We start from the raw sequence: 27,540 nt of genomic DNA, 5'->3' as shown, positions 1-27,540 counted from the left end.
GTGTAGGTTGCAGGTATGCGGCTGAAATTGAAGATCTGGAATCCTTGTGCAGAGACGAACAGATCCCCCTTCGTTTCGCGGATTTTTCGGAGGACCGTGGCACCGGGCGCCATCGTCCCGACAATTTTTGTTCAAATTTGCAGGACAGCGCCGTATCGACATTTTACTGCTAATTCCAGGTCCGCAGCTTCATCCTATAGCCCTATCTCAGTTTATAAGCGAATCTTTGTCACTTTCTATGCATTCCTAGTTCAAATCATTCCATCTACATTCTTTACAAAAGAGGGTATCCTTGCTATCACAACCCTTGAAACACCTTTAGCATCCAATCTTGCATTGTGTGGGATTGGATCTTGTGGGTTTCAACCCCTCTTTTGAATGTAAAGTCTCTCCCTTAAGTGAAAACCATCAACCCTAGTGAATCTCCCTTCTCTCTCCTTGGAGTTGGAAGAGGGAAGAGCAACTAGGGTTCGATCGCGATTTTCCGCTTTACATTTTGGTGAACCCGACGTGAACATCCTTTCTGATTATTCATAGTTAGATCTGAAAATTGGATTCCTTGATTACATTTCCATGTTTGATCTTTTGCAAAATTTTAGAGGTTAATTGCATAAAAACCCTAAATTTTCTTTTTAAGTAATTAAACTTGTGAAATGTTTAATTGTTAAATGCTTGTTTCAGATCTGCCCTTCTATTACAAATTATCAATTCATATTTGTGCTTTAATTTTGAAAATTAAGTGGTTAAATGTCAAAACCCTAATTTTTAAGACCCTCTTGATTCAACCTTTGTCCGACAATTTCACTGATCAAAACATTTCCAAATCAGCTGTAACTTTGGATTCCCCAATAAAATCATAATATCTTTCATCCCTGAAAATTGGGAAAAAAGTTGCGAGGACCGTGTGCACTCCGAGCGCCATCGTCCCCGACATTTTTTCCGAAATTTCGGGAGCTAGATCTTACTGTATTTTTCTGCTAAAATCCAGAATTTTGGTTGATTTTATCAATTCTAACACTTTCAAAATTACAGTCAAAGTCGGTCTAGCGATTGCTTGGATTGAGGCTTCTAATCATTCAAAAATTGTTGAAATTGAAATTTGTGTCAAAAATGTGTTTCTTACAGTCCTAAATCTGAAAAGTGTGTTATCATTCATTTGAAATTTCAGTGATTTATCCAAATTTTTGCAATTTGTGACTTTTGAAATTAAGTGCTTAATTACAACAACTTTGATTTCCGCTTTCAAAATTGAATTTTGCGTGAAATTGAGTCAACTTTCAAATTTCAAAACTTGCATTGCTTTTGACATTCCCTTTAAAATCATAAAATTCAAAATTTCAGTTTCCCTCTCTTTTTCAAAATTCAAATTTTGCATTTTTTCGACAATCTTGGTAGGGTTTAATTTTGAGATTGCAACTTTAATTTGGCCTATCTACAGATCGTAAAATCACTCAATTTTTTCAGGTTAGCTATAAAATCATCATAACTTTCATCCCTGCAAATTTCGAAAAAAGTTGCGAGGACCGTGTGCACTCCGAGCGCCACGGTCCCGGACATTTTTTTCGAAATTTCGGGAGATTGTCCTGATTGTATTTAACAACTTAAATCTAGAGGATTGGCTGATTTTACTAAAAATTGCTACCTCTAAAATTCAAAATCTTCTCTCTTTCTTTAGTGCATGAGTTTTACAACAATAAGCCCTACCTACACTATTCCCGTTAGACGAAGCCTTAGAATTAAGTCCTTCCAAGGTTTAATTACTGAGGAGATGGAACCTAATTTGAATGGTCTTTTTAACGAGGACATGGGTAATTCCTCTAATCCTCTTAATGATGAAGAAGCTCTCCATGAGGTTTCTGTAGAACAACTTTCAAAATTGGATAACCAATTTGACGATTTTCGACAGTGGATGTCTCAAGAATACCCTGATAGTCAAGCTCTTCCTTTAATTGAGGGTCTAAAACGTATGCTTCAAAGTGATAAGAATGGAATTGATATTTTGCATGGTATTGCACACATTGTGGATTCAAATGTGATGCCTATGAAAAGTTGTGCCGAAACCTTAGGTTATACACAACCTCCTACTCAAGACAATCATTCTATTCCTTTGACGACTCCTATTGCTAGTATACCTACTTTTACATCAAACATAATGACTACTTCAACACAAGACATTCCTCCTATGATCACCAGTCATGGGGGCAATCCCTCTTCTTCAATCAACCCTCTTCCTTCATTCAATCCAACTCCTTCATTCATTCCTTCAGTGAGTGTTCCTCTTATATCTCCACCAATGAACATCACACAAGGGGGCAATTCATTTAACCCTTCCATTCCTCCTTGTAGTGTTCCGCCTGTCCAATCATCTCCTATGACTAACTATCATAGTGTCCCACCACCTTACTCTCTACCTTCTTTCAATAACATAACACCTCCATCACAATCTAACACGTCTAATATGAACTCTTCGACTGAAGCGACCATTAATAATCTTGCACAAATTGTCTCTTCTTTACAGCAACAAATTGCCTCTATGAATCAATCTAAGTTTAGTGTGCCCACATTTGATGTTGCGAGCCCACTTTCTCTTGATATTGTTCGAGCTATTCCCCCTAAACATGTTGAAATTCCACATTTGGAGCTTTATAATGGTAAGGGTGATCCTCTAACACATGTTAAGACCTTTCAAACAATATGTACTGATTTTGCTTATGACCAAAGGTTGCTTGCAAAACTGTTTACTAGAACATTCAGAGACAAAGCCCTACAATGGTATTGCTCATTGCCTTCCTATTCTATTACTTCTTTCGAACAACTTGCAAATGCTTTCATTCAGCAATTTCAAAACAATATAAGTCCTAAAGTTACTTTGATTGATTTAATGCATTGTAAACAAGGTGTTAAAGAAAAAGTGACTGATTTCATTGGTAGATATAAGCATTTGTATGCTCAAATTTCCTTTCCAGTGCCTGACAATGATATTCAAAGAATCTTTATTTCTAATTTACAAAAAGATATTCGAGACAAACTCCTGTTTTCTGAGTTTACTTCTTTCCAATAGTTGTGTGCAACTCTTCACAATTATCAACTGACTGTGAGTCAAATGGAACAATCACATCCTATGGCTCCGAGTGATAAGGGTGATAGTAGTCAACAACCCTTTGGGAAGTTTAAACCGAACAGAGAGTCCATTAAATTCAATGAAAACATCATCAACAACAATGTGAATGCAGCATCAGGTGTGTCTCCTATTTCTAAGTTTTTTAGGAAAGAAAGAAAGCTTACTCCTTTGAATGAATCATTGCATAGTATTATGAATAAATTATTGGAACAAAATGTGCTTACTCTTCCTCCTATAAGGCAAATTGATCCTGCAAAGATTACTTCACCTTATTTTGATAACAAATCTTTTTGTCACTTTCATCGTCAGCCTGGGCATGATACTGAAAAATGTTTTTCTTTAAAGGGTAAAATTCAAGATTTGATTGATAATAATACTATCTCTATTTCTAGAGTGAATGATAAAGGCAACACATCTGTAGCTCCTCCTAACCAAAATCTTTAGATTTTTACTGATCCATTACCTTCTCATACTTCTAATGCGATTGATACTACTGATTCCTCTGTCTCACCTGATGATCTTGTGTCTATGACTCCGAATGTGATTAACTTTGTAGAGCAGCAAGAAATCCCCAAAGAACCTTCCATTACATTTGATTCTAGTGAAACTATCAGAGCACCTGATGGTCCTTTATATATAGTTGCAAAATTCAAGAATACACCTTGCCGTGGAGTGCTTATTGACCCTTCTTGTATGGTTAATGTCATTACTGAAGAATTTCTTTTTACTTTGCAATTGAATCAAGTGATCTATGATGAAACAAATGTGGTTGTGAAATTATTTGATGCATTTTCTTCTCCTGCAATTGGTTCTATTACATTACCTATTGAGGTCCATAACAAATCCCTTGATGTGAACTTTGCTATTATTCCATCTTCTGAACAATTTCGTGTGAAGCTTGGCTATCCTTGGCTATCTTCCATGAAAGCTATTGCTTCTCCTATTCACAAGTGTTTGAAATTTCCCCATAATGGTGAAGTTGTTACTATCAATCATAGTCTCTTTAAACCAGCTGAAAGAACTTCTAGTGTTCCTATAGATTACTTTTGGCCTAAACAATTCCAATCTCTTCCTCCGTGAAGTGATCATCTTTTCAAATCTTATCAAAAGTGGAAAAAAGATATGATCCTTTCTCTAAGTGAACCTAGAACACCCAAACTTGACATTCCTATCATTCTTGAGAAGGAAGTTCTTCCTTTGAAAGATAAAACTAATGTCTTTCCTCAAGAAGATTCCCAACCCATCCCTATGGATGTGACTATGTCTATGTCTGATAAACTTCCTAAAAGTAGACCTATACCTCCTCGTCATGATGGACTTGGTCTCCTTCCTAAACCAAATATTTCTCCCTTATATGGAGCAGTTCCTCCTCCTTCCTTCTATAGAGAGAAGAGACCTTCTTCTTCTCCTATTATCTAGCCTAAGAGACCACAACCTAAACACCCAAGTGATAAGGATGAGAACATTCCTCCTCCTCAATCTTCTCCACTTCCTACTAAGACTAGACGAAATCGTTCTGCACGTGAACGCCGACGAAAGCGTCGTCTTAGAGCTCAAGCAGCTGCTTCTCAAACTTTGCAATCCCCAAAAACACCTTCAACAAGCATTATTCCATTTTCTCCTCAGCCGACGATTGAGCCGAAATCTCCTAAACATAAGATGCATGATGGTCTTGATCCTGTGCGAGTTAAAGATCCTATTTTTATAAATCTTGATGATGATATAGATGAAAATGTTATTCATGATGCAAATGTTACTCTTGTTCATTCTGATGGTGAATATGAACTTGTTGATATTGATAACCATTTATCTAACGAATTTTCTAAAGCACTTATCCTAGCTCCTAGACAAGAACACCATGGCTTGGGATATGAACATAGCCCTTGTTTGGATCTTGTGATAGCTCCATCTGCTGTGTTGGATGTTCCTCCTCTAGCGTGTTCCCTACCTTCCCGAAACATTGATCAGCAAGATCGGGGGGTAGATGACGTGCTAGACTAGTTTCATTAGCATAGCAGATTCTCTCCTCCTCTCTTTCGTTACTTCTTCTATGTGTTATTCTCATTCTTCTATTTGTTGTCCTTAGTGTTGTCTACTTGAGGACGATGCAAAACATTGAGATCTCTTTTGGTCTCTCTCATGTTGACTCAAAAGACACATGTGTTCCCTTCTTCTAGGTGACCTTCCTTGATTTTGGAATGAAGAACAATTATGCATACATACATATGATATACATGAATTATCATACAGCATACTGACCCCAAGGAAAGCGAAGTCACCTTGTGCTTTGTGTTTTGTGTCTATTATCCTTGGGCTTATCTCACACTTGGGGGCTAAATCCTTGTGATAACGTGCTCCTCTCCTTTCTCATTTCTTATATGTATCACTACCTTAAAGTAATCACCCCCAATGAGGCGTGTGCGATCGCTTTAACGTAGGGGGGCATACATCCCGTTCATATCTTTTCAAGATACTTGAAAATTTCTTGACAAATTTAGCTTTGCCTTGAAAATTTTTGATATCTTTCTTGCATGACTCATAGTGAGAGAACCTTACTACTGACAGTCATGGTTCTCCCTCGTGATCTTCCCTTTTACTTTGTCAATCAAATTCGTAAGATCCTTAGTCCACTGGGGGCTTGGTGTATCTTGCCTCCTTGACGTGGTGAAAGTTTTTTAATGTTGTTTCCTTGTACTTTACCGTAAGTATTGGCATACACCTATACTCCCGCTAAAGTGGGGGCTAAATGTAGCATCCTAAAATTGCGACACTTGCAATTTTGACTGCATTTCGGTCTTCATGATGGCGACGCAACACTAAACCTGAATGGAGACCCCGAAACTTGCTTATGATACTGAAAATTGCATTTTCTTGCACCCTGGCCTGAACCTCCTTTGCACCCTGCTGTCCCGGGAGGTGGGACCAGAGCGCCCAGCGCCCTGGTCCCTGGCCCTATTTTGGGCCCGGTCTCCTATGGGGCTTCGGGTCCTTTTGTTTGCAATTTGGAAAATAAACTTTCCTGGTCGACCTAAGGTCGGGAAAATCAGTCTATCAGCCCTAATTGACAAGTATATAAACTACATTTTCCTCTTTCATTCGATATGATGGAAAAAGCGTGGAAACTATACTCAAGCATTCAAGCATTCAAGCATTCCTTCAAGTAATTGATCATTCTAAGTCTCCATTCAAGGCTAAGGGTTGCATTCAAGACAAGGATTCAACCATTGAAGAGGAGATCACATACTAAATGCTACATACAACATACAACATACAACAAACAACAACATCTATACCTTCGCATATAAGGATACAAACATCCTTACAACAAGGTATTAGTACTTGTTTTACATTACATACATTTACATTTACAGCATTTCTCATTTCTTGGTTAATTCCAAAACCGGGGTTTGACCTAAAGGTAAACCCCTAATCCCTAACCCCCCAATCGTCTTCGCTTTTTTGTGTGTAGGTTGTAGGTACGCGGCTGAAATTGAAGATCTGGAATCCTTGTGCAGAGACGAACAGATCCCCCTTCGTTTCGCGGATTTTTCGAAGGACCGTGGCGCCGGGCGCCATCGTCCCGACAAATTTTGCTCAAATTTGCAGGACAGCGCCGTATCGACATTTTACTGCTAATTCCAGGTCCGCAGCTTCATCCTATATCCCTATCTCAGTTTATAAGCGAATCTTTGTCACTTTCTATGCATTCCTAGTTCAAATCATTCCATCTACATTCTTTACAAAAGAGGGTATCCTTGCTATCACAACCCTTGAAACACCTTTAGCATCCAATCTTGCATTGTGTGGGATTGGATCTTGTGGGTTTCAACCCCTCTTTTGAATGTAAAGTCTCTCCCTTAAGTGAAAACCATCAACCCTAGTGAATCTCCCTTCTCTCTCCTTGGAGTTGGAAGAGGGAAGAGCAACTAGGGTTCGATTGCGATTTTCCGCTTTACAACAGCCATAGTTTTACTAATGATATTGTTTTTGTTTTGACAGAGTTGTGTTTGTAAACCCAAGTGTGGACATGTAATGGAGTCATCAGATGTCTTAAGACTACATCAATACTTAACAACAACATAGTGTGTAGGCACCTAAAATATGAAAGGACTACATATTGGAAGGTGTGTGTGATGATGCCATGAAAGGTCTGATATCCCTATGTATCAGACTAAGAAAACCAGTGAAAGGCAACAAAAAAATGTATTGAGAAGGCAAAAGGTTGAATTGCCTAATGTTTGTTGTTGAAGTGATGTGTGGGGACCCTGCCAAGTCAAATACCTTGTTGTAGTTTCAAAGGGTTGAAAAATAATAAGCATTTTATTTACCATCCTAATAGACCATCCATCATAACAATTATTACCAATGATGTGTGCATTGTAAACAAAGTTCTAGAGGAAGGCTCTTTCTATTGTAATACCAAGTGAGTGTTCATAGACCTTGTGTAGGGTCCTCCAAGCCTAGATTAAGGAGTTTGAAGCCTAGATACATTGATTTGGCCTTGTGGCCATCAATGACTATTGACCCAATAGGAGAAGTCTTGAGACTTACAATTTTGGAAGTGTCGCATTGTTGAGAGCCAACACTTATGTGTGAACCCCGTCTTCACGTATTATGATCAGTTGCCATGATACTTGACCCTATCCTCATGGTGTTGGCTCAATTCATATTAGTGTGTTTTGTTGAAGAAACATGATGTGAGAAGTTTGATGTAGAGGCAAGGGTAGAACTCAATATTTCATATTAGGACAGCAACCATATTGATTAGGCAAGTCAGATAAGGTCTCTCCAATGTTTAGGATACACAAGGGCAGCATTATTCATGTAAGTATGCATGAGCATGGGAATGGATAGTTGCATTCCTTTTAGACTGATTTGGATAGTATTGAGAGGATCATATAAGGAATGACTATCACCATACTCTCAATGACTTCACAACATTGATAATGATTTCACATTAGACACTCATGGATTACCCCAATTAGACATTAGTCAACTTAAGATATGATACAAGGATTGCATACCACAAAGCCATTAAATATGTTTTGAGATGAAAAAGAAGAGTTAAATGGTTTTGGTTCAATGATGATAATTTCTATGTTCAAGTAATTTAATTTGGTATATTATACTGAAATGTGATTTCATAACTAACATTTCAACTTCTATATAACTAGTTCTATAGCCCGATTTTCTTGTCTGTGAAGAAAGTGTTGGCATTACAATAAGAGAGATTGTTGGCATTTCAATATCAGGAGATTGTTGATATTCAGTAAGGATATTGAGAAGGTTGTTGAAGATTATTGATATAATTGAAGAAGGATGATAACTATCTTTATAACATTATTTTGTCATTGATGTCAAGAGATTGATTATCTGATTCAGTATGATGTTGCCATATCTTGAGAAGATTGATTTGAAGAGAATTAAGATGTCGGTAAAAGACACGGAAAGAATGTGATGAATAAAGGGAGGAATAAGTTATTCAATGGGCAACTATTACCGAGTTAGACAATGATGAGATCATGATGTTTAGATTGTTTTGATATTCTACATATGTTGTTGATTGTAAGGTTAATACTATACTATGTCACCGAGCAAAGAACCTAGTCAGTAAACCCTAAGGTTATCGATATCGGTTAATGAAGGCGAAATGTCTACCGAGTAAAGTTTAGTATTTACTGAGTTGCAACTGAGTTATAACAGTGTGCACGGGATGGATAAAAGGATTATTTAATGAAGGACAATTATTAGTTGGAGATGTATAAATGATTGGTATGCCGTGTATGAAGTTTGTTAAGGATCTATGGTAAAGGAAAATCAGCAGGAAGATCTATAGCCCAGATTGACCGCAATAACCTTGTGCAAGTTCCAAGAAAGGACTTCAAGTCCCGAGGCAAGGTAAAACATTTTCAAATTGAAAGGATACATTGAACCCGGTCTAGTTTGAAGATCTGATGGCTAAGATTGATCATGGGAAATGTGATCAAGGAGATTAAGCAAGTAGCAATTGTTTATAAATAAGAAATTGTTGATAAACAATGTATGCAGGCAAGTGTATGCACAGGGATGCTACATAGTGATTACCGAGCACAAAAGCTTGAAGACCTATTTGAATAACAGAGTAGAGAGCCCAGCAGAGGGACAAGATAAGTCTTATGACTAGATTGTTTTGAGCAAATAAGAATCTGCTTTAGCATTTTATATGTGAAGTTGCAGATAGATTTTTATTACTGTTATTTTGTAAGTGACAGAAAATCTCTTAACCGAGTGGACTTAACAGTCTCATATGTAAACCCTCTAGCAAGGTAACATTCTAAATGAGTGTTTGAAATTCTTTGACAAGGTCACTTCTAACAAAGTGAAGATCCTAACAGATCTGAGGGAAATCCCTTAACCGGGTCACATCTAGCAATGTGTTTGTAATCTTTAACAGGATTTGCTTTTAACCGAGCATACTCTAGAAGAGTATATTTCTTAGTGGGTCGGAAATCCCACCATGGTTTTTTCCTATTTGGGTTTCCACATTAAATCTGGTGTTATGAGTGTTATGGTGATTATATGCTTATGAGTTTGCATGTTTGGCAGTTTTGGTTATAATGCTGAAGTATAAGTTGTCGAGGTTGAATCTGTTGTTTTTATGGAAGATTAAGTTTGTATGATTCAGCCCCCCCCCCCTCATCTTGTTAGCTATTGGCATCTGTACTTACTTTAAGTATTAGAACTATCAATTGGTATCAGAGCTTTGGACTCCGAAAGAAAAAAAAGTTTAAAGGTACTTGAGGCAAAGATCTGAATATGTGTAAAAGGGATGCACCGAAGCTGAACAAGTCAAGTTTCTCTACATGGCAGAAAAGGATGAAGCTACATTTATCAGGAATTGGAGAATATGCAACATATTATCTGGAGAATGATTACATTGCACTGAGTACCAACCCTATGACCTTGGAAGAGATAAAGGCAAAGCAAGAACATATTCAAGCTATGATTGAAATTACATCAGCATTGACCGACTCAAAGTTTAATGATCTAGAAGGTTGTAATGATGCAAAAGCAATGTGGACTAAGCTCATATCTGTGTATGGAGTTGATGAACATGTTCAAAGAGCAAAAGTAGATAGTCTAAGAGGATAACTTGAATCCATGAGAATGAATGAAGGTGAGAACATAACCCAATATAGTACAAGACTAAAGGAGATTGTCAATCAAATTAAAGGAGTAGGTGGAACTATTGAAGAAAAGGATATAACAAGTAAGTTGTTGAGAACCCTTCTACCAGCCTATGCTATTCAAGTCTCTGCAATCAATGAACTGAGGTATGTACCTAACATGCCAGTTTCTTTAGATGCTACTATTGGTAAGCTACATGCATTTGAGTTAAGTAATTTTGATAACAGTGGGTCTTCGGTAAATAAAGTTGAATCTGCATTCAATTCTTTTCATATTAGTGAATCTGATGATAGAATGAGTAAGTACTTTGAAGGAGATCACAGTGGAGCAAGTGAAAGATTTCCCAAAAACATGCAAGAAGTGCACAAGCTGTATGAGGAAATCAAGAAGCAAGAAGAGTTTGAAGCATTATTAGCGAGAAGGTTACCGAGAGGAAAAGGTAAGTATAAAGAGAAGCTACCTTTAAAATGTTTCAATTGTGATAAGATAGGACATATGGCTTCTAACTGCCCTAACAAAGAATCTAGTGAAAAGAGAGAGTACCGAGATAATAGGCAGAAAGACAACCAATACAGAGGACACCGAGACTTCAGAAAGAGAGATAAAAAGACATGTCTAATAGCAGATGTGGAATCCAATGACGACAAATCTGATGAAACTGATACTGAGGAAGTTGTTTATGTGGCTATTAAGGATGGATCTGATGAAGAAAGGTATGAAGAAAAAGCCCTAATTTCTCACATAAATAATAATGATTGTTGGATTATAGATAGTGGATGCTCACATCATATGATAGGTGATAAACACAAGTTTGTTAACTTAGAAGACTATGATGGAGGCTATGTAAGATTTGGTAATGATGCACCATGTCCGGTGAAAGGTAAAGGATCTATAACACTTCTTGACAATGCTAAATGTGATGATGTATACTGGGTTGAAGGATTGAAATACAATTTGTTGAGTGTAGCACAGCTAAACAATGCAGGATACCGAATAGAATTTTAGAAAGGAATTGTCAAAGTTCATGACAAGCATGGAAAGTTAGCTACTACCACGACACAAACAAAAGGTAATACATTTCATCTTGACTCAACTAGGAACAAGTGTCTTTATGCAATAATAGATGATACCTGGTTATGGCATTAAAGGTTTTGTCATGTAAATTTTGATAATCTGATCAAAATAAGTAAGAAGCACCGAGTAAGAGGTCTACCAAGTCTTGAAAAACCAAAGAATGTTATGTGTCGAGGATGCTAGATGGGTAAGATGACAAGATCAAGCTTTACAAGTAAGTCCTACACTTCAAAAGGAATTTTAGATCTAGTACACACTGATATTTGTGGTCCTATGAAAGTTCAAAGTTATTATGGTGATAAATATTCTATATTATTTGTGGATGATTACTCAAGGATGATGTCAGTCATGTTTTTAAAAGAAAAATCAGAAGCTTTTTAAATGTTTAAATGGTACAAGGCAAGAGTTGAAAATGAAATAGGAAGACAACTAAAATGTCTTAGATCTGATAGAGGAGGAGAATTCACTTCTGATGAATTTCACTTATACTGCAATGATCATGGTATAAAGAGGCAAGTATCTACATGGAGAGCACCTCAGCAAAATGGGATAGCCGAGAGAAGAAACAGATCAATTGTGGATTGTACCAGAACCTTGATGATAGAAAAGAGGGTACCTCAAATATTTTGGAGAGAAGCAATCAGCATGCAGTTTACACCCTGAACCGAGTTCAATTGAAGAAAGGAACTATGAAGACACCATATGAGATATGGTATGACAAGAAACCTAATGTAAGTTGTTTTAAAATCTTTGGAAGTAGATGCTATGTTCACAAAGATGACAGAAATGGAAAGTTTGATCAGAAAAGTGAAGAAGGAACATTTCTTGGTTATTCTTCTAGAAGTAAAGCATTTAAGTGTCTAATCAAATCATCTAACAAAATACTAGAAAGTGCAAATGTGAAAATTGATGAATTTGCAGAAAGAAATGATGAAGGAAATTCCAAAGAACCAGAAGATTATGAAGAATTAATTTATGTTCAACCGAGAAGTCCTACTGAGAAAGTTGTTGAAGAAAATGAAGATAATGTCTAGTTACCGAGTGATGAAGAAGACCATACAGAACCAACCAAGCCTATATTAACCAAATATGTCAGAAGACATCATGCAGAAAGTCAAATTATAGGAGATAAGGATGATTCAGTGATGACAAGGAACAAACTGAGACAGAACACATGTTTGATATCTGAATTTGAACCAAAAATAGTGAAAGAGGCATTTAACAGTGAAGATTGGGTAAATGCTATGATAGAAGAGATTGATCAAATCAAGAAGAATGACACATGGACACTGATCCCAAGACCGAAGGACAAAAATGTAATTGGTACTAAGTGGATTTTCAGAAACAAGCTAAATGAGAAAGGTGAAGTCATTCGCAACAAAGCAAGACTAGTTTGCAAAGGTTATGGTCAAGAAGAAGGAATAGATTATGGTGAGACTTTTGCACCTATGGCTAGACTTGAGGGAGTAAGAACATTGTTGGCATATGCTACTTTCAAAAATTTCAAGGTATATCAAATGGATGTTAAATCTGCATTTTTGAATGGTATACTAGAAGAAGAAGTTTACATTGAACAACCTGAAGGATTTGTTGAAGACAAGAGTAAAGATCAGGTATGCAAACTGAACAAAGCTTTATATGGTCTGAAACAAGCACCTAGAGCATGGTATGAAAGATTACACTCTTACTTAATCAAGATTGGCTTTATAAGGACAAGTGAAAATAGCAATATGTACATGAAGAAAGATGAAGACAATGGAATACTGATCTCAGCCATATTTGTTGATGATATCATATTTTGTGGTAATGACTCCTTATGCAAGAACTTTGGAAATGAAATGTGCAAAGAATTTGAGATGTCACTAATCGGTGAGATAAAGTACTTTATAGGTTTACAGATATTGCAAATAAAAGATGAGATTTTCATTACTAGATCCAAGTACATAAAGGAAATATTGAAGAAATTTGGAATGGATGATTCTAAATGAGTAAGTACTCCTATGACTACTAACTGTAAATTATCAAAGAATGATGAATCTGCATCTATTGATGAGACACTTTACCGATCTATGATTGGAAAATTGCAATATGTTATGCATAGTAGACCGGATATAGCACATGCAATAGGTATTGTAGCAAGATTCTCTACAGATCCCAAGGAAACACATATGACAGCAATCAAGAGAATTTTCAGATACCTGAGAGGCACTGAAGATTATGGCTTAGTATATGAAAAGATGATTTAAAAGTTTATACTGATGATGATTGGGTAGGCAACATTGATGATAGGAAAAGCACAAGTGGTGGAGCTTTCTTTTTAGGAGAAAGACTTGTGAGTTGAATTAGCAAGAGACAAGGATGTATCTCACAGTCAACAGCAAAAGCTGAATATGTTGCTGCAGCATTGAACTGTACCAATATAGCATGAATCAAACAACTATTGGAAGGTATAAATGAGAAAGTTAACGAGCCAGTAACTATATTTTGTGATAATACTAGTGCCATTAACATTTCAAAGAATCCAATGATGCACTCTAAGACAAAGCATATATCTATAAAGTATCACTATCTCAGAGAAGAAGTTCAAGAGAAGAAAGTTGTGCTCGAATATATCAGTTCAAAGGAGCAATTAGCATATATCTTCACAAAACCATTGCCAAGGGACACTTTTGAGTATCTCAGAAGCAGGTTAGGGGTCCTACCCCTATCTTCTACTCACTGACTGAGTTCGGTGAAAGCATCAATTCGATGAATCTACAAAATATTATGTGTGGATTGATGCTGATATACGCACTTTAGGAGGTCACCTAAAGTTGTGCAAGAAAGTGAATAGAACTAGTTACTCTAACCGAGACTGAGATGTTACACAGCAAGGCAAATCACTTCACAGAGGAAGAAATCATGATTTAGTTCTTTTACTTTTTGGCATTGTTTTCAAAGGGGGAGAAGACTATAAATGGTATGGTTGAAAGGCTAAATGGTTGACTGAATGGAAAGCCCTGAATGATGATTAACAGAAGACTAATGACAGGGGGAGAAGATAAAATTGGAGAAGACTAAACGCAAGACAACAGCTCAGAAGCCTAATGAAGAAAGGAAGAAGACTTCAGAAGATTTTAACAGCTCAAGGATAACAGGAGAAGTCTAACAGCAATCTAAATCTGAATCAATTTGAATATCTTGTTGGTACTACCATTTAATTATTGGTTTTGCCATCAATGCCAAAGGGGGAGATTATTGGCATTATAGTAAGAGAGATTGTTGGCATTTCAATATCAGGAGATTGTTGATCTTCAATAAGCATATTGAGAAGGTTGTTGAAGATTATTGATATAACTGAAGAAGGATGATAACTATCTTTATAACATTATTTTGTCATTGATGTCAAGAGATTGATTATCTAATTCAGTATGATGTTGCCATATCTTAAGAAGATTGATTTGAAGAGAATTAAGATGTCGGTAAAAGACACAGAAAGAATGTGATGAATAAAGGGAGGAATAAGTTATTCAATGGGCAACTATTATCGAGTTAGACAATGATGAGATCATGATGTTTAGATTGTTTTGATATTCTAAATATGTTGTTGATTGTAAGGTTAATATTATACTATGTCACCGAGCAAAGAACCTAGTCGGTAAACCCTAAGGTTATCGATATCGATTAATGAAGGAGAAATGTCTACCGAATAAAGTTTAGTATTTACCGAGTTGCAACCGAGTTATGACAGTGCACATGGGATGGATAAAAGCACTATTTAATGAAGGATAATGATTAGTTGGAGATGTATAAATGATTGATATGTCATATATGAAGTTTGTTAAGGATCTATGGTAAAGGAAAATCGGCAGGAAGATCTACAATGCAGATTGAACCGCAATAACCTTGTGCAAGTTCCAAGAAAGGACTGCAAGTCCCAAGGCAAGGTAAAACATTTTCAGATCGAAAGGATACATTGAACCTTGTCTAGTTTGAAGATCTGAAGGCTAAGATTGATCATGGGAAATGTGATCAAGGAGATTAAGCGGTTAACAATTGTTTATAAATAAGAAATTGTTGATAAACAATGTATGCAGACAAGTGTATGCACAAGGATGCTACATAGTGATTACCGAGCACAAAAGCTTGAAGACCTGTTTGAATAATAGAGTAGAGAGCCCAGCAGAGGGACAAGATAAGTCTTATGACTAGATTGTTTTGAGCAAATAAGAATATGCTTTAGCATTTTAGATGTGAAGTTGTAGATAGATTTTTATTACTATTATTTTGTAAGTGATAGAAAATCTCTTAACCGAGTGGACTTAACAGTCTTATATGTAAACCCTCTAGCAAGGTAACATTCTAAATGAGTGTTTGAAATCCTTTGACAAGGTCACTTCTAACAAAGTGAAGATCCTAACAGATCTGAGGGAAATCCCTTAACTGGGTCACATCTAGCAATGTGTTTGTAATCTTTAATAGGATTTGCTTTTAACTGAGCATACTCTAGAAGAGTATATTTCTTAGTGGGTCCGAAATCCCACAGTGATTTTTCCCTATTTGGGTTTCCACGTTAAATCTGGTGTTATGAGTGTTATGATGATTATATGCTTATGAGTTTACATGTTTAGCAGTTTTGGTTATATTGTTTAAGTATAAGTTACCGAGGTTGAATCTGTTGTTTTTATGGAAGATTAAGTTTGTATGATTCACCCCCCCCCCCCCCTCTCATCTTGTTAGCTATTGGCATCTGTACTTACTTTAAGTATCAAAACTATCAAAAAGACCATGTCAGACAATATCAGTGAACAACAAAATAAGGAGACAATTGCTAGATTGTGGTCTAACTTGAAAAGAAAAGGTGATGGAAAATGTTATTGTCCCTGCAAAATTTGTAAGGGGTTAAAGACTGGAAGACTTCTAATCAAAATAGCTAAGAAACATTGTAGGCTGCATGGTCACATTGAAGGTGGACATGATTATCATCCATTGGTAAGTTTTTCATTTTATCATTTTAATAATTTATATACATAATAAATCACTTGATGATGAGATCATGATCATGGTTTATTTATGTTTATCAATTTTATATAGGTCGAGCACCCCGGAGCACATGATATGGATCAACACAACCTGGAGAATGTGGTTTTCAAAGTGGATGAACATGGAGGTGTGAATATCAAAGCTGAAGATAATGGTCTCGTGGAAGATGACGATCATGAGCCACAAAACACAATTGAAGATGTTGGTACAAATACATTGATCCATGACACATTTAGTACTCGCACAGCTGATCATGATGATGAAGACGACCTTGATGTTGTTCATGATGTCCCTCTACTTGAGAAGCCATCTGCAGCCCTTTACGAAGGCTCACAGAGAACTCTTCTCTCTGTTGTATTATTGTTGGTGAACTTGAAGGTTATGAATGGTTTATCCAACATAACAATCTCACGTATGTTAAGGTATGTCATATATTTCATAATAAATGGTGAATCATATTGTACCATTAATATTCTTTATATTAACAAATTATACTTTTTTGTTGTAGATTGATAGGTGAGTTTTTGTTACCACCATCAAATATTCTACCTCGCTCGCTCATACTGAGAATTATCTACCATTATGAAAGATATTAGAATGGAGTATCAATCAATAGATACTTGTCCCAATGATCATATTATATATCACAAACAACATGAATTTCAAACTGAATGCCCTGAATGTTATATCAGTAGATATCGAATAGATCAAATAACAAAAAGGGTTCCTCGCAAGGTTCTTTGCTATATTCTCATTATTCCACGTATGCAATGATTATTCAAGTGCACTAGCTTGGCACAATTTATGGTTTACCATGCACACAATAGAAATCGAGATGACATTATTCGAATGCCTGCGGATGGTTCAGCATTTATGGACATAGAGGAAAAGTGGTCACACTTTAAAGAAGAACCTCGTAATCTCAGGCTCTCATTGGCAGTGAATGGTGTCAATCCATTTGGAGAGATGAGATCTATTTACTCAGTGTAGCTTGTTTTTGTTATCAACAATAACATTCCTACATGGATGTCAATAAAGAGGGAGCACATAATGTTGGCAATGATTGTTCCAAGTATTTTATCATTTAAATATAGTCATCTACATTTAATTATAAATATTGCAGTAAAATGGTCATAATAATTATGTAATGTTTTTGTTCATTCGATTAGGTAAGTACCAAGTTAAAGATATGAATGTATATATCAAGCCTCTTATCGATGAGTTGTTGGAGTTATGGAATGGTGTCACTATGTATGACGTCTCTAGACCAATAGGACAAAGACAACTCCAATTCCATGTGATGCTTCTATGGACAATACATGATGCCCCAGGGCTAACACATTTTTGTGGTATGTTATAGTGTTTAAGTTGTGCATGAACATTATAATTCAAAAAATTATCATATTTAATCCAATTATACATTATCTTGTAGGTCTTCAAACAAAGGGAAAATTTGCATGTCCAGATTGTGGTCCAAAGATGAAATCTCGACATTCAAAAAGTTTAGGAAAGCAGGTGTTTGATGAGTATAGGCACTTTCTCCACAAAAATCATAAGTATTGAAATACTAAAAAACATCTTTTCAATGGGAAAGAAGAGAATACATAAAAGCCACGAAGAATGACACCTCACATGTGGAAGTTGGAATATAATAGAATTAATCATCAAGGTAATGCCATTCCATCTAATGGTTTATGTCATAAAACATCTTTTCTATTTTGTTTTGTTTAATGATGATGTGATTGATGATCGTGAAGGTCGTGAAGGCATAAATGACCACCTTCCTAAGGGACTAAAAAGTTATCCCCAACAATTTAGTAGGTTACCCTACTACGAGCAGTTACAAATTGTGCATTTGTTTGATACTATGCATATTGGAAAGAATATAACAGAGACATTATGGAAAATATTGGATGGAAGGCATGACAAAGAAAAAAATTGTCAAAATATGTAGTGACATTCATAATTCCAATCATGCAATGATAAATGTCATTCAATCAAATAACCATGGAGACCATATTAATAGAAGTGAGCTTCCTTTTTTATTAACGGACTAGCAAAGCAATGCTATAAAAGAAGTCATACGAAAAAATTTGATTTCCCACAGGATTTGCTACGAACATAAACAATCTCATATCAAAGAAAAGTGAATTTGGGATAGGGATGAAAATGCATGATTGGCATACCTTCACTAAGGTAATTCATGTTCTTGTGTTTTTACTATGTATTTAAGTATTGCGCGTACGTTTACTTTTCATTGTATTATGTTAGAAAAAATGAAAAGATAATTTTATAATTGTTGCAGTATGTTCTACCTCTATCTCTCCCAAACGACTTCGACAATAATGTCAAGTAAGTCATATATGATCTTGGAAAATACATGAGGTAAGTAGTGATATTTATTTAGTTCGTTGTATAGATATTATATTTGCGATTTGTTTTACTTGTTATGTAATATATTTTTTTGCATCTTGAAAATCTTGTAGGTGGTTGTCATGTAAAGAAATCCATAAAGAAGATATTAAATATTGGAAGAGAAAAATTCCTCATATAATGTGTGAAATGCAAAAGTGTCTACCTCCAGCATTTTCAATGCACAAGAACACTACCTCATACACCAAGTTGAGGAGATTGAATTGTGTGGACCTGTACACACTAGGTCAATGTGGATGGTTGAGAGGAACTTGAAATTTTTTAAGGCTTTGGTTAGACAAAGAGCACATCCTGAGGGTTCTATGGAGGAGGGATATATGGTATACCAAACTATGGTGTACATTTTTTAATATCTTGCTAAGTTTGTAGCAAAGATCCACGTGGATCATATTTGGGATCCCAACCCCATTAACAAATTCAAAGAGGAGTACTTGGCAGGGAAAGGTAGATTGAGAAAAGTGAGAGGTAATTATAAGATGTTAATGTAGTTAATTAATTCTTAATATTCAAAATAAATCGATTGTAAGACGTCTATTTATTTTTTGTATAGTTGGTCAAGAGTGGGATGCACTGCATTTGTATATTGCAAACAATCTTGATTGGATGACGGTATGGATTGAACGTTGTCAACATTCTGGATTGACATTAAAATGGGAAGGTGTGGCTTCATTGGTTAAAGTAACTCATCGTAATGGAGATTCCAATGTTACGCAAAGGGAAATTGATTTAGCATATGGTTTAAGAGATAAACAAGTACGTATAAATTTATTAATCACCCATATGTTTATCAACTCACAATGCAATAAATTTTACATGTTTGACATATTGCAAGTCAAACACCACAACACTATGTGCTGCAATGGTTATAAATTTTGCATAAAAAAGTTGGATGACACGAAGAAAACTTGTGATTCTGGCATCACTGTAGTCTTTGAGGTGACAAATATTTCATTGAGAAATGACATACATCCTCAACAATCTTAAAATTGATACTATGGCATTTTGGATGATATACTTGAGTGTGACTTTAATTCCTTCAAATTAGTTTTGTTCGTCGTCAAATGGTACAGGCTACGATTGAATAAAAATGATCCTTATAGAACTGTTATTGAACATGATAATGGCTTTACAATGGTCAATACAAGGTCATTTGAACCAATTGGGGATGAGCCCTATGATCTTCCAAGCCAACGTGAGCAAGTATTTTACTCAAAGGTTCCGCATACACCGGGTTGGTCATTTGTTGTTAGACATGATCCAAGGGGATGGCCGATAAAGTATAATGTGATGGAAGAAGAAGATACCAAAGAAGTAGAAGATGAAGTAGATGATGATCACGATTGACAATTTATCGATGATGATGAAGAAGAAGAAGATGATGATGATGATGATGATGATGATGGTGATGGTGACGGTGACGGTGACGGTGACGGTGACGGTGACGGTGACGGTGACGGTGACGGTGACGGTGACGGTGACGGTGACGGTGACGGTGACGGTGACGGTGACGGTGACGGTGACGGTGACGATGACGGTGACGGTGATGGTGATGGTGATGATGGCGAAGATGATGTTGGTGGTGGTGGTGATGATGATGATGATGATGATGATGATGATGATGATGATGATGATGATGATGATGATGATGATGATGATGATGATGATGATGATGATGATGATGATGATGATGATGATGATGATGATGATGATGATGATGTAAGGACCCAGAGGAAACTGAGAGGGGGGTGAATTAGTTGTCTATTAATTTCAACCTAGATATAACTTAATCAAACTTGATGCATAATACTAGTAAACCAAACTTAATATCGATTGACAGTTTAACAGTTAATAACAATACCGGTGAAGCTTAATGCATGAAACAGAAAGAGAAATAATATCCACAATACGTAACACATATATTTGTATGTGGAAACCTTATAAGGGGAAAAACCACGGTGGGAAACCTTACCCACAATTAGATGATACTAGTGCAGATAGTATGTGTGTACAAATGGGGTCTGCACATGCAGAAAGGCCAGCTACCTAGAGCTCACTGCTCAATCACAAAATGAGAGTCACACTGACTACAATAGGATGGTTAAATCCTAGATAATGTACTGCTCAAAATAGTATCTTCATATGCTGGATTTAGTACAAGTTAGGCTCAGATTATCTCCTTCAAACCTTCCTTGAATCTTCAAATGATGTCTGCGTGAGTAGCTCTGCTTATATTCGCATATACTGAATATCATAACCTTATTCATTTCCTATCCTTTATATCAATCTCACAATTGAGATCTTACATATATACCAAAACCTAAGACCAAATGTGTAGGTCGGCTCACTAAGAATATTACAATTAAATCAATTACAAATGAATCAATATGTGATGCATCATGTCGGCTCAATGCATTTACAATAATAACCAATCAATAAATCATCTCCATAATGTGTTGTGCTGATTTGGAATAGATAATGCATGTCAGTCCATAACCTAGACCAATTTGTTGGTAACAGCAGATATGCCAAGTCTATTAGACCAATAACCAAATCACCAAAACCAAGTGTCCAAACCATGTCTTCGACATAACCAAGTAATCTCCAGATGATAACAAGTCATCCTTTGTGCCAATGAACAATATAAGCTATCGGTGAACCAGATACCGATGAATTTGCATAAGTCATTGAACATGTCAATGAACATAATGTGTTGGTTCAACATAACCAAAGATCTCCAGAAAGATAAGTGTTGATAAGTGTTGACACAAACTGCATTATTTTGGGCATATCTCACAAACTGCTTGGATTTTTTATAGAATTTTTTTAATGCAAGTTTGGAAGAACATCAAGAGTGTCCAATTAAAAATTCAGATTTTTTGGATCAATTTTGCATTTTCTAAGAATTTTTTATGATTTTTCATAAAAAATTAATTTTTGGAGCAAATTAGCAAATATTTTGGATTTTCTTACATTTCTAGAAATGTCTTGAAATTTTACATGTGGTATGTTTTTATGATGCAAAATATCTCATGGAAAATCAGATCTTTGAATCTATCAAAAAAACGCATTGTCGAAGGCCCCTTTTCACAAAGTCTTTTGGATCTAAAATTTACCAAGCTTGTGTGCTTACAGGAGGGGTATTATTACAAAACTACTAACAAATCTTTGTTGCAGGATCTTGACAAGGGTTTTCTTTTGATCATTATTATGTGCCTTGTTTTCATAGATTACCCAAACACTTCAATTGGTGCACTAAAATTGAACGTGTCTTTTGTGTCTTGAGAAATAGGCTCTTTTTGTTTACTCTAGAGGGCTTGTCTCCCCGTGTGGTCATTAGGACTACTAGTGAGGAGAGGATGACTCAAGTGGTAGCGAGGAAAACCCATCCTCTTCTAAACCACTATAAATAACTGTATCCATGGTGAAAGCCATGGATAACGTGTGTTGATTAGTTCATACCGACACTATGTCTCCCCATAAACCCGTTTGATCAAATTTATTTGATCATTTGTAGGGCGTAACCCCTACTGACTAGGAGACTTCTATATTTATAGAGCTGAAAGTGCCACATGTATGGCCACACGATTGGATGCCCTTACTAGCACCTTTTTTATTTTAGAAAGCCAAAATCCTTCTAGTTGTTGGGTCAGGAGGTCGGACCTCTGGAGCAACCCACACAAATACAGTTCTTAGTAGAGATAAAAAGTTCACCATGGGGAGTTTTCATGGGGACTGATGCTTGGCTGCCCTAGAGAAGTGAGTGCCGAGGGTGGAGCTAGTGGGGTCAAGCATCTAAGTATCCACTCTGAATAGTGTAGCCTCGGGGAAACCCCATGTGGGATCAACAATTATTGTCTTGTCCAACCATAAGAATTGTGCTTGTCTTATTTTGAACAATCAAACATTCAAGATCAAACATCAAAACATTGTGTCTTTTGTGTCTTCAAGTGTATACAAAAAATTTTTACATCAAACAATACACTTTTCTTTGAGTCATTTTGAGTCTAAACACTTGCAAACATTGAGTCCTCATCAACATTGTGTCATCTTGTCATGAAAAACAGTCAAAAAATTTTGATTTGGTCACAACAAACAACTTCACAAATTGGAAAAATTTACAGTCCAGCAAACAAAAGCAGTCAGTTTCAGACTCATTGAGCTTCCTAGGTTATTTCTCCTTGTTTTCATCTAGTATTCAGCCTATTTATGGGTCTCACAAAGTCCATCATTGCTTTACACCTTCCATTACATTCACATTTGTCTAAACTTGAATCAAAAGGTCACTTGCTTGTCCTCATCTTTTTTTGTCAACACACTACATACAACAACATTTTGCTAAGTGATCCCTCATCAAGGTCTATCACCTTTGGGTCTCATTTGGTCTTACTTAGAGTCAAGGTCAACTTACCTCATCAAGAGAATCTATCATCTCTTTGGAAGCCAAACCTACTCTACTACATACATACTTGGTCTTACACTTTGGACATTGTAAGTACACCTCAGATTCATTTACATTCCATCCAAATTCTTGGTCTTCGATACTCTTTCCATTTTCATCTAGTCTAACACACCTTGGTCAAGACCTAGTTCATGGTTGAAACCCATTCCCAAAAATCTTGGAGAGAAGCTAAAGAGGCTCAAGAGTCCACAAACATGAGTGCTTATGAGTATGACAATGATATCTTCTTCAATTCTAATTATACCACACTACCTGACATGTATGCCCATAGAAACATTCCAAAAGTTGAGAACGTGGACACTACAAACAACAATGATACACACAATGACAATATGGACAACTTTTTCATACATTCAGTAGAAGTGGAAGACTCCATTATGGATCCCTGTTTCAATCAATTGGTTGAATAAATAATGAGGAGAGATAGACAATATTTCTTACAAGTGATGGCACAAAGTGGAGCCAAGATCCCTCATTATTTTGACATGTCTCAAATAATGGAAAATAGACCTTTGCAAGAACCTCAACTCAACATGGATCAAAGGAGGCCTAATAGTGGAGGCAATAGAGGACCACATCTTGTGCCTGAATCACCATCATCTTTGTTTCAAAAACCTAAGGTCCCACATACACATGGTCAAGCATATGATACTCACCTTCGCAAACCATTATGGAAGTCTTATGCAGAAAAATATACTCAATCACATGCCAATGCTAAGGACCAACCACCAAAGCAATTGGATATCCAAAGGCATGTTCAAAATTTGGACACAAGGAAACCCCGGGTAAAATTTGGGGGCAACACATTAGAACAAACTCATGACATGCCTGTAGAGTATGGTATACATGGACAAAATAGATATTCCATTCCTCATCATGACTCTATACCAAGTGGTCCTTATACGCAACATCACTATAGACCTCCTCCATATGAACATGTGTATGATCAATACCATCCATATATGCAACATGCTCCTCCTCCACCCAGTGCTTCAAGCATGGGGTTGTTACTACTTACTAAGTTGCCATTAGTTTTATGTCCAAAGTCATTCTATATACTCTAGTCGGTTACTACTACTAAAACATTCAGTCGGTAAGCACAGAGTAGTCGGTTATAGAAGAAAGTAGTCACAGAGCCTAGTATACACCAAGTTGTCTACCGAGCAGAAATAATGATATACCGAGTTGATATACACTGAGTGAAACGTGTTACTAGATTCATTGAACCTGGACACATGTGTGAAATGTGTTACAAGATCGAGGAACAAAGAACCGTTATCACATTGGAAATTGCACTTAAAGATTTTGTATGATTTAGAGGTCATCTATCCAATGAAATATTTTGTATGTTTATTCATTCGATAAATCATGTTTGTAAGATCGAAGCAATGAACCAGATCACCGACATAAGAAATCTATTTATACAGCATGAATTGGGATCAAATGTGTATGTGTGTATGAGTGTGAAGACAGACATATGTGAAAAGCAAAATCATGGGAAAGCACTAAGTATTATGACTGTTACAGAGACACAGAGGTCACCGAGAAGGATTTTAGAGAACAGTCAAGGAACAGAGTAAACAGAAGGGTTTACCGAGTTACTTTATGGATTACCAAGGTATGCTATAGGCAAGGTAATCTCATTTTGAGCACATAGAATCTTCTATAACATTTCAGATGTAAAGTTGCAGATATTTGTAATATTGTATTGTAATATTTTGAGTTGTAAGAGAAACCTTTAATAGGGTAAAAGACTCTAACAAAGTCTATAAATTGTAAAGCCTTTAACCAGTTGTAGCATTTAGAATAAGTGTTGTAAAATCCTTTAGCAAGGTAGATCTAACGATCTTGATACTCCTAACAGGGTAAGCTATCGGAAATAACTAAACATGTAGCTCTAACTGAGCACCCTTTATTATTGCAGTAGTGAAGTTGTGGGTGCCATCCCCACTGCAGTTTTTCTCTCTAACCAAGAGTTTCTGCGTAACCAAAATATATGTGTTATGGAGTGAATCATGTATGATTGTTATCTATTTGTTTTAGCATTATATTATGTTACAACAATTTTTGGTTTATGCATAACAGTAAAGTTATTGTTCAAGAAAGGATTTGAAGTACTGATTCACCCCTCCCCTCTCAGTACATTAGCTTTCCATATTGGGCCTAACAATTGGTATCAGAGCTTCAATCTTGGCAAAGGGTTTAATAGCCTAAAGAAAAAGATCTTATCAATGGAAGGCTATAAACAATCTCGGAGAATTGTGTATTTGCAAGAAGAGTTGGATCATGATAATCAAGTGATTGCAGACATGCAAAGACAAATGCAAAAATCATTGAAAGTTAGAAAAGATTGTCTGATGATTTGCAGGACTCTCAAGTGTTAGTAGAACAGATTGAGACATCATCTAAGAATAGTATATCTGAAGAGACTGAAGAGATGACTGGAGAATTGAAAGAAAAGAACAAAGCACTGACTGATCAACTAAAAGCAATGAAAAGAGGACATGAACATTTCAGCACACAGATGATTGAAAATCTAGATGCATTGAGGACAGCCGAGGATAAAGTAAGAGATCTAGAAAGAGAAAAACATCAACTTGAAGCATTAGTGTCTAAAAAGAATGATGAAATCACTAGGATGACTGGAATACAAAGTAATCTATTAGATCAATTGGGATATGCACATCATGAAGCAAATCTGAAGGATAATGAGAATCAAGCATTAAAACTTGAACTATCAAGATTGACCGATGAACTTGAAGAAGAAAAGAAATCCAAAGAAACACTAAAAAAGAGTATGAAGCATCAAAGATGTTGGATGAGCAACTGAATACAAGAAGACGTAACAAAGATGCAGGACTCGGTTACAAAGGAAAAGACTCTACCGAGAAGGGAATCCACACTATCGAGAGAGGAGAATCATCAAAGCAAGTTGGAAACAAGAAGAACATCAAAAGAAAGAAACCTATTTGCAACTACTGTGGAAATCAAGGTCATACTACCAACTTGTGCCAAATCAAAAAAGGTAAGCAACCGAATGTCACTAGGTCTAATGGTTATTGTTACAATTGCAATAAATATGGTCACTCATCTAATCAATGTAGGACAAAGTCTGTTAACAATTATCAGAAGGAAAAATTCAAAGAGTTTTGTAAAAACTGCAATAGATATGGACATAGTACCGAGAAGTGTTGGTTCAAGCAAAAGAACTATATGTGGTCTGCACACCGAGCAAATACTAGAGGCTACCGAACTCACACAGATCCTAACCAACAGTATTCTGCAGTACCATGGGATTACAATACAAGGATATGGTGTGAATGTTGTGGAAGATATGGACATATAAGTGCCAATTGTTTTATAAGGTTTGGAATGAACAACCGAAGATCATGGTGAAATCCTGGTATGGCATGTTTTCATTGTCACAAAGTTGGAGACTTGGCTAGAGATTGTAGAGATCAACCTAGAGGAGACACTAAAGAAATAAAAGGCAAATTCCAGATGATTTGGAAAAAGAAGGAAATTGTGTCAAATGAAGAAAGCACCTTATCTACCGAGTTAGGTGCACCTATTCCAAATTAATCGGTAAAGGTATGAAGGGACTGCATTCTCTCAAGGTTAAATCTTAATAGTTCCTATTTTATCATGTACTTAATTCAAAATCTACATAACTAAAGATGCATTAGGAAATTTGAAATTTTATCAAGTCTTTTGGAAGCCTATCTAGTCGATAAATACATGAAGATTGGCTACTCGGTAAAAGCATAAAAAGGAAGTGGTACCGAGTGCATTTAATGTTTTCTGACCTAACTGCATGAATCCCGATAAGGTATATTGTGTACTTAAAGCTTTTGCGCGGTCATTTTACACTTACCAAGTTTTCAAGAAAGCATAGCAAAGCGATTCAAAGGCGATCAAACCTCCTCCGAAGCGAAATTCAAGGTATTTACATCAATCACAACGCATTGTCAAACTAGTTTACCAATCATATCAGTTGTGAATATCTGTTTTACATTTGCTAAGTGGGAAGTGTCTGTTGTTTAAAAGTTTTCAAACCCTAAGGATCTTTTGTTAAGTATTTATCCGAAATCTGCAATGGCACCAAAGATCCAGAAGCCTGTTGTTGTTGAGAACATTGAAAGCCCTCACTGAAATACTCTCTAACTCCCAAAGTAGCATCTGAACTGGATGATAAAACTACATTTTCACTCATTCCGGATAGGGTTTTACTAGTTGAGGATGTCAGATTCTTCACTAAGTGTCG

The sequence above is a fragment of the Cryptomeria japonica genome, chromosome 9 (assembly GCF_030272615.1).
Source record: "Cryptomeria japonica chromosome 9, Sugi_1.0, whole genome shotgun sequence".
In the NCBI taxonomy this organism is placed as follows: domain Eukaryota; kingdom Viridiplantae; phylum Streptophyta; class Pinopsida; order Cupressales; family Cupressaceae; genus Cryptomeria; species Cryptomeria japonica.
Note: the sequence above shows the minus strand (reverse complement) of the source record.